Source organism: Eriocheir sinensis, chromosome 17 (assembly GCF_024679095.1).
Source record: "Eriocheir sinensis breed Jianghai 21 chromosome 17, ASM2467909v1, whole genome shotgun sequence".
Lineage (NCBI taxonomy): Eukaryota > Metazoa > Arthropoda > Malacostraca > Decapoda > Varunidae > Eriocheir > Eriocheir sinensis.
Genome location: NC_066525.1, coordinates 14,707,680 through 14,715,360, shown reverse-complemented (window position 1 = coordinate 14,715,360; position 7,681 = coordinate 14,707,680). Strand labels below are relative to the sequence as shown.

The 7,681-nt window shown below is 44.2% G+C and overlaps 1 protein-coding gene across 1 annotated transcript in view; it reads right to left on the bottom strand.

Annotated features, from left to right (window-relative positions):
- The window catches only part of LOC126999991 (fas-binding factor 1-like), an 81,638-nt gene that overhangs the window by 73,140 nt on the left and 817 nt on the right, over window positions 1-7,681 (bottom strand). The gene's annotated exons all lie outside the window — the stretch shown is intronic.

Below are 7,681 nucleotides of genomic sequence, written 5' to 3'. Positions count from 1 at the left end.
CTCCTCACCATGCAAAGGACATTGCTAAATTAGAAGGTGTTCAGCGTCGGGCAACAAAAATTATCCCTTCCTTGCGCAACAAATCCTACGAAGAAAGGCTTTCCACCCTTAACATGTTCTCTCTTGAGAAACGTCGCCTCCGAGGAAAACTGATCGAATGTTTTAAAATACTTAATGGTTTCACGAATGTAGACAGAACAAAATTGTTTATGATCGATGACACTTTGCGAACGAGGAACAATGGCATAAAACTCAAATGTAGACAAGTAAAATCAGACTGCACCAAATTTTTCTTCACCAACGTTGTAGTGCGAGAATGGAATAAGCTCCCACCGTCAGTGGTCCAATGTAACACGACTGACTCCTTTAAAAACAAGCTCGACCGTCACTTCCTTGAACTTAATATTAACTAGAGTAGAAAAGTAACGTTTTGGAGCCATCTGATTAGTGTAGATTCACTTAGGTTTAAGGACAGACCACCTAGTCTGGACCATGGGGTCTGTGTGGTCTGATTTTCTATGTAAATCTATGTACTTCTCTCTCTCTCTCTCTCTCTCTCTCTCTCTCTCTCTCTCTCTCTCTCTCTCTCTCTCTCTCTCTCTCTCTCTCTCTCTCTCTCTCTCTCTCTTAGAGTGGGCGCCTGTCACTAGTGGCGTCCCTCAGGGCTCGGTCCTTGGCCCAGTGCTCTTCATTATTTACATCAACGACGTGGATGTTGGACTCAATAACCGCATTAGTAAATTTGCAGACGACACAAAGATTGGCAACTCGGTTCTCACTGACGAAGACAGGCAAAGCCTCCAAGAGGATTTGCACAAAATTTCAGCTTGGTCGGATAGATGGGAGATGCCCTTTAACGTAGACAAGTGCCAGGTCCTTCAAGTTGGAACGAGGAATAAGAAGTTCGAATACGAAATGCGCGGCGTTAAACTCAAAAGCGTTCAATGCGTCAAAGACTTGGGGTCAAAATCGCGTCAAACCTCAAATTCTCACAGCAATGCATCGATGCAGCAAATAAAGCGAACAGAATGTTGGGCTTCATTAAAAGAAACTTTGTATTCAAGAATAAAGATGTAATACTCCCGCTCTACAACAGTTTAGTCATACCCCACTTGGAATATGCGGTACAGTTTTGTTACCAACAAGATGCAAAGGATATTGCTAAATTAGAAGGTGTTCAGCGTCGGGCAACGAAAATGATCCCTTCCTTGCGCAACAAATCCTACGAAGAAAGGCTTTCTACCCTTAACATGTTCTCTCTTGAGAAACGTCGCCTCCGAGGAAAACTGATCGAATGTTTTAAAATACTTAATGGTTTCACGAATGTAGACAGATCAACATTGTTTATGATCGATGACACTTTGCGCACGAGGAACAATGGCGTAAAACTCAGATGTAGACAAGTAAATTCAGACTGCATCAAATTTTTCTTCACCAACGTTGTAGTGCGAGAATGGAATAAGCTTCCACCGTCAGTGGTCCAGTGTAACACGATTGACTCCTTCAAAAATAAGCTCGACCGTCACTTCCTTCAACTTAATATCAACTAGAGTAGAAATGCAACGTTTTGGAGTCTTCTGATTAATGTAAAATCACTTAGGTTTAAGGACAGACCACCAAGTCTGGACCATGGGGTCTGTGTGGTCTGATTTTCGAGGTCATTCTAGGTAAATCTCTCTCTCTCTCTCTCTCTCTCTCTCTCTCTCTCTCTCTCTCTCTCTCTCTCTCTCTCTCTCTCTCTCTCTCTCTCTTGTTGATTGATCCCCGCAGTCAGTCAGTCAGTCATCAGGAGGTCACGCAACGCGTCGCCTCTCCCCGTAATGAAACAATTACGCCTTTGTAAAAACATGCAGATGAAAACGCCTTGGTGTGTGATGAGAGGAGAAGCGAAATGGTAGTATACGTAAAAATCTCACGATACTATCTATTGCCACAACTATCACCAAAACCCAGCCCGTCATGGCGCAGGCAAGTGTTTCATAGTGGCGCCATCTTGTTTTGGCTCATGCTGCCCCCCCGGAGCTCATTCATGATACACTTGGACGGTTTTCTCTAGAGTCTGGGTTGACGAGTGCATGTGGGTAGTCTTAAGCCACTCGGCGGTGACTGAAAAATCCCAGGTGGTAGCAGCGGATTCGAACCCGCGTCGTTCTTCACGCGGTGAAGACAGGGCCCGCATGCTAACCACTCAGCCACCGCCTTTTGCATTTCCACGGGAACTCCATTCTGCTTACTACCTGCATCGCGCTTCTTTATCTTCGTTCTCTCGCGGCCTGGCTGTTGACAAGACTTATAACTCGATGCTCTCTCGCTGATCTTTCTTACTTTCTCAGGCGACTGCGGCAGCATATTCATTCCCACCCTGGATCCTTTTGCAGATAACCTCCCGAGCGATCTAACTGTCTTCCTCTGTCTTACCTTGACTGAACCGACACGAGTTAAAAAATATTGTTATGGAGGCAGATAGGAAGCATCACTGGACCTACTCTCGTATTTAGCGTTTGGCTCTTAGTGGAGGGAGAAAGGCTACTCGATTTTTCATTCTAGACTTTGCACATGGATGAAGAGAAGCTGTACCCGATGAACAGCAACAACAACAACAACAACAAAAATACTACGTGATTCCACACCAAAATTCGGAAAAAAAGAAATTATGGCGTGGCTTTCTATACAAACGGAATATGGTTACTGGGTGTGAGAGAGAGAGAGAGAGAGAGAGAGAGATAGGTTAGCTTGGCCGCTCTGGGTTGTTTCATTACTTGGCTGACTAACCAATCCACCAATCAGCGAGTCTTTTGTGCCGCTGCGACGGTGGAACTGGTGATTAGATGCCTCGTTGTCGGCGGCACGGAGGGGAGAGCCAGAGGGAGAGAGGGAGAGGGGGAGAGGGAGAGGGAGAGCAAAGGGAAAGGGGAGAGAAGAGGGAGATTGTCAGTCATTTCTGTCTCTCTCTCAGATCTTTTCTTCTCTGTTGTATATTGGGATTTCTTTCGGCGGTTGGTTTGTGATTGAAGTGTTCGTGTGTGTGTGTGTGTGTGTGTGTGTGTGTGTGTGTGTGTGTGTGTGTGTGTGTGTGTGTGTGTGTGTGTGTGTGTGTGTGTGTGTGTGTGTGTGTGTATGAACATTTACGGCCCTCCCACTTCGAATACACAAAATGCACGCACGTACGAACATATATTACACCTCCTTCCAAGTTCTGTATTTGTTGTGACAGTTAGAGAGAGAGAGAGAGAGAGAGAGAGAGAGAAACCAACCGACCGACCGACAGACAGACAGACAGACAGACAGACGTGATATTTCTCCCTCACTTCCTTACCCAGCAAAATTAATAAATACCACCTCCATCACTACTGCTGTCAACAGGTCTTGCGTCACCACCTCCGTCAACATCCCTCAGACTCTACAGCGACGCACCCACAAACAGGCCACGCTTTAATAAACTCCCATAGATGCTTCCGTCACCTACGAACTTATATAAGACGAGAATAAAGAAGCTGGAACGTAATAAGCCTTTCGTGGTCTACGGACTCTACCGCTTCCCTCACCGAAGAATTTATATAAGCCAAGGTGGTGTGTGGTTCCTGCCCCTCTCCCAACGTCTCAAGAAAGGGTAGTGGTGGTGGAGGTGGTGGTGGTGGGTATAGTGATGGGTTTGAAGGTTGTATAGGGAGGAAGGGGTGATGGTAATGGTATGTATAGTGAGGTGAGTTCTTTTGTCCTCCTCTTACTATTCTTCATCTTTCGCTTGTTCCTCCTACACTCCTTCTCTTCTTCTTCTTCTTCTTTTTCGTCTTCTTCTTCTTCTTCTTCTTCTTTTTCTTTTTCTTCGTCTTCGTTTTCGTCTTCGTCTTCGTCTTCTTCTTCGTCTTCTTCTTCGTCTTCTTCTTCTTCTTCTTCTTCTTCCTCTTCGTCTTCTTCTTCTTCTTCTTCTTCGTCTTCGTCTTCGTTTTCGTCTTCGTCTTCGTCTTCTTCTTCTTCTTCTTCTTCTTCTTCTTCTTCTTCGTCGTCTTCTTCGTCTTCTTCTTCTTCTCACAGATGGTTATTTCCTTTATATGCATAGTTTAATAAAAGCTTTCTTATACTTCTAATGTTCGGAGGCGTTTTGTGGCCGACATTATTCCGTAACGATGTCTGACTTTCAACAAACGAGTGGGGAGAGGAGGAGGAGGAGGAGGAGGAGGAGTGGAGGAGGAGGCGGAGTGGAGGATGTGATGGGTCCACACGTTGATGGATGGAGGAGGAAAAGCGAATGAAAATTAATTTGAAGATAAGCTGACGGAGAGAAAAATGAACTTCGTTTCATTCTGGCGAAGTAAAAAAAAAATGGGTACACGGCCGTCCAGGCTGCTTTTAGGACGGAGCTATCAAATGATTTCTTGTGACGTAGCAAATAGGGTTCGGAGTTGAATCTGAACTTTTTTTTATCATCAACAAAAATAACACTAGTGCAAATTTGGAAAGTTCAAGCATCATCATCACCACTTAAACTTAATTTTGTGTAGTTATTTTGGTTTGCATCTAACTAACCCCCAATTCTACACCAAACTACGTAACAATTTCAATCACATTTTTCTTATCTATTTTTTTTGCCACCAATCGTACTGCACAGCGTCCTCTTGCTTTTGATATCCAGCACCATAACTTTCTGGAAATTTAATCACTTCCATTTAACATTTAACATTTGACATTTAACTCACTTCCATGTTTCCGTCACGACCCTTCGTCTGGCGTGTTATTTTCTATCCTTGCCTCTCCATTTCATCCGTCCTGCCTTGGCGTCGCTCTCGGCCCGTGTGTGTTGTGTCTGCCACCCACTGACCCAGACCGCCCATCTATAAATACCTGTACTGCGCATAACACCAACCTGCTCTGTTACTACCGTACATCTGCCTTCCTATGTACTTTTACCTGTATCACGTATAACACCAACCTCCACTGCTCACTTGTGGCTTAAATATTATATCCATATGTGTGCTGTACTTTTTTTTATCTACCACTACATCTACGCGCCTAACTATACTTACCTTTATCACGTGTATCATCAACCTTCACTGTTCACTTGTGGCTTAAATATATCCAGATGTGTGCTGTACTTTTTCATCTACCACTACAACTACGTGGCTATCTATACTTACCTTTATCGCGTGTATCATCAACCTTCACTGTTCATTTTTGGCTCAGTATGGTTTCTACGTTAAAGAAGTGACATCAACCTTTACTTTTCATTTGTGGTGTTAATACTATTTTCCACGTTGTCATTACGCCTGCCTGCCTATCTAATATTACCTGTACCACGCGTAACACCGCACCTCACTTCATATCCGTCCTTTAATATGTTTTCTACGTTGAAAATAAGTCACCCCAACCTTCACTTTTCATTTGTGGCCTCATATGATATCCACGTATGTCACTCTACCTGCCAGCCAACCTATTTTTACGTCTTATTATTACATCTCATATCATTACAACGCATAACATCAACCTCAACTTTTCATTTCCGTCCTTAATTATGATATACACGCTAAAGAAGTGACAAATATGCCTCTAACCCAGCCCTAAGCGTACAGTTCCCTATGTCCTCTACTACCATGCATACCACCGGGGCCTCAGTGTTCGCTTGTGGCCCGAAAACGTCTTTGGGGGAGTTTATGAGCAAAGGAAGACTAATGGTGGAGGTGGAGGTAGTATATCCTGTTTTTCCTGCCAGTACCTGTCCCCCCCTTCTCCTTCGACCCTCACCTGCCACCCCTTCCTACCCGACCCTAACCTGCCTCCCCTTCCCACCGACTCTTACCAGCCTCCCCTTCCCACCGACCCTCACCTGCCACCCCTTCCTACCCGACCCTAACCTGCCTCCCCTTCCCACCGACCCTTACCTGCCTCCCCTTCCCACCGACCCTTACCTGAAACCCCTTCCCACCCGACCCTAACCTGCCTCCCCTTCCCACCGACCCTTACCTGCCTCCCCTTCCCATAGACCCTTACCTGCCTCTCCCACCTCCCTCCTCACCCTTCCCCCGCCTTGCTCTCGCGCGGGGCCACACAGTACACAGCAGCGAACGTAATTATGGACTGTTTTACACGAGTATTTATTAGGGCATGGAGTTTAAGGGTTTATTAGGTGAATGTGTGTTCTAAAATGCTCCCTTTACGCTCCATAACCCTTGGTGGATGATGATTAGTTCTGTGTGCAAACTTTTTGAAGCACCTACTTATCCTATTTTTATTTTCAGGGTAGAGGAGCAACAGTGATAGAGGAGGTTGCTTTGATATGGCCGAAAAAAACAAAACGAGTATAATACATTTCCGGAAGACGTTTTTTTTTTTTTTTTGTCTGTGTTCTCCTTTCAATAATTCAACTTGTTAAGCAGAAAATGAAAAAAAATAAATGAAATAAGCTAGGTTGTCTTGAAATGGTAGAAAAGAGAGTAACACATTTAATGAAGACGTGCTTTTGTTGTTTTTCCTATAGCTTACTTTCAGTAATTAAATTTGTGAGGCAGAAAATGAGAAAACAAAGGATAAAAAAGGAGGTTGTCTTGAAATGGCAGGAAATGGAATACATCAATTTCCTGAAGACGTGCTTTTGTTGTTTTTACATATATCTTATTTTCAATAATTCAACTTGTAAGGCAGAAAATGAGGAAACAAAGGAAAAAAAAGTAGGTTGTTTTAAAATGGCATAAAAAATCGAGATATAAATTCCCGGAAGACATGTTTTCGTTGTTTTTTTACCGATAGCTTACTTTCAATAATTCATCTCGTCAAATATATGACGAAAAAAAGAAAAAAAATAGGTCGTTTCGAAATGGCAGTATATAGAATAACGCATTTCCTGAAGACGTGGTTTTGTTAGGCAGTATTTACAGTCTAGTACTTTCAATAATTCAACTCGCAAGGCGGAAGATGAGGTATTAGGGAATTGAAATGAGCTTGCTTTGAAATAGTAAATAAAAAAAAATACCAACACGCCACAACTTTCGACAACGTTATCATGCTGGGTACATATTATTTTTTATTTTCCCGAACTCCAAGAAAGTCAACACGAACCTAATTTCAATTATTTCCCTTCCACCTTCATTTATTTCTTTGATGCGAGGATTTCTGTGACGGCAGGGTGATGACGTATGGCCCGTGGAGAGAGAGAGAGAGAGAGAGAGACACACACACACACACACACACACACACACACACACACACACACACACACACACACACACACACACACATACACACCATATGCGTCTCCCTGAAGTAATAATTAATGCCAATACTTCACCTACTTTCCGACCCTCCCCCTCCACCTCCGCCCCCGCCTCTCTCTCTCTCTCTCTCTCTCTCTCTCTCTCTCTCTCTCTCTCTCTCTCTCTCTCTCTCTCTCTCTCTCTCTCTCTCTCTCTCTCTCTCTCTCTCTCTCTCTCTCTCTCTCTCTCTCTCTCTCTATCTCGCTCTCTCTCTCTCTCTCTCTCTTACTCACGATTCATGTCCGTGCAGAATTGATAAGTCCTCACCTCTCCCTCTCATCCCCCTCTCCCTCTCCCTCTCATCCTCCCTCCCATCCGTAGCAAGACATGGAAAAGCTTGCACTCACTCACCTCTCCCTCTCCACAACACTCACTCAATCCCCGTCTATTCCCCACTCATCTCTCCCTCTCCCCTACTCCTTCCCACTCCCTCCTCC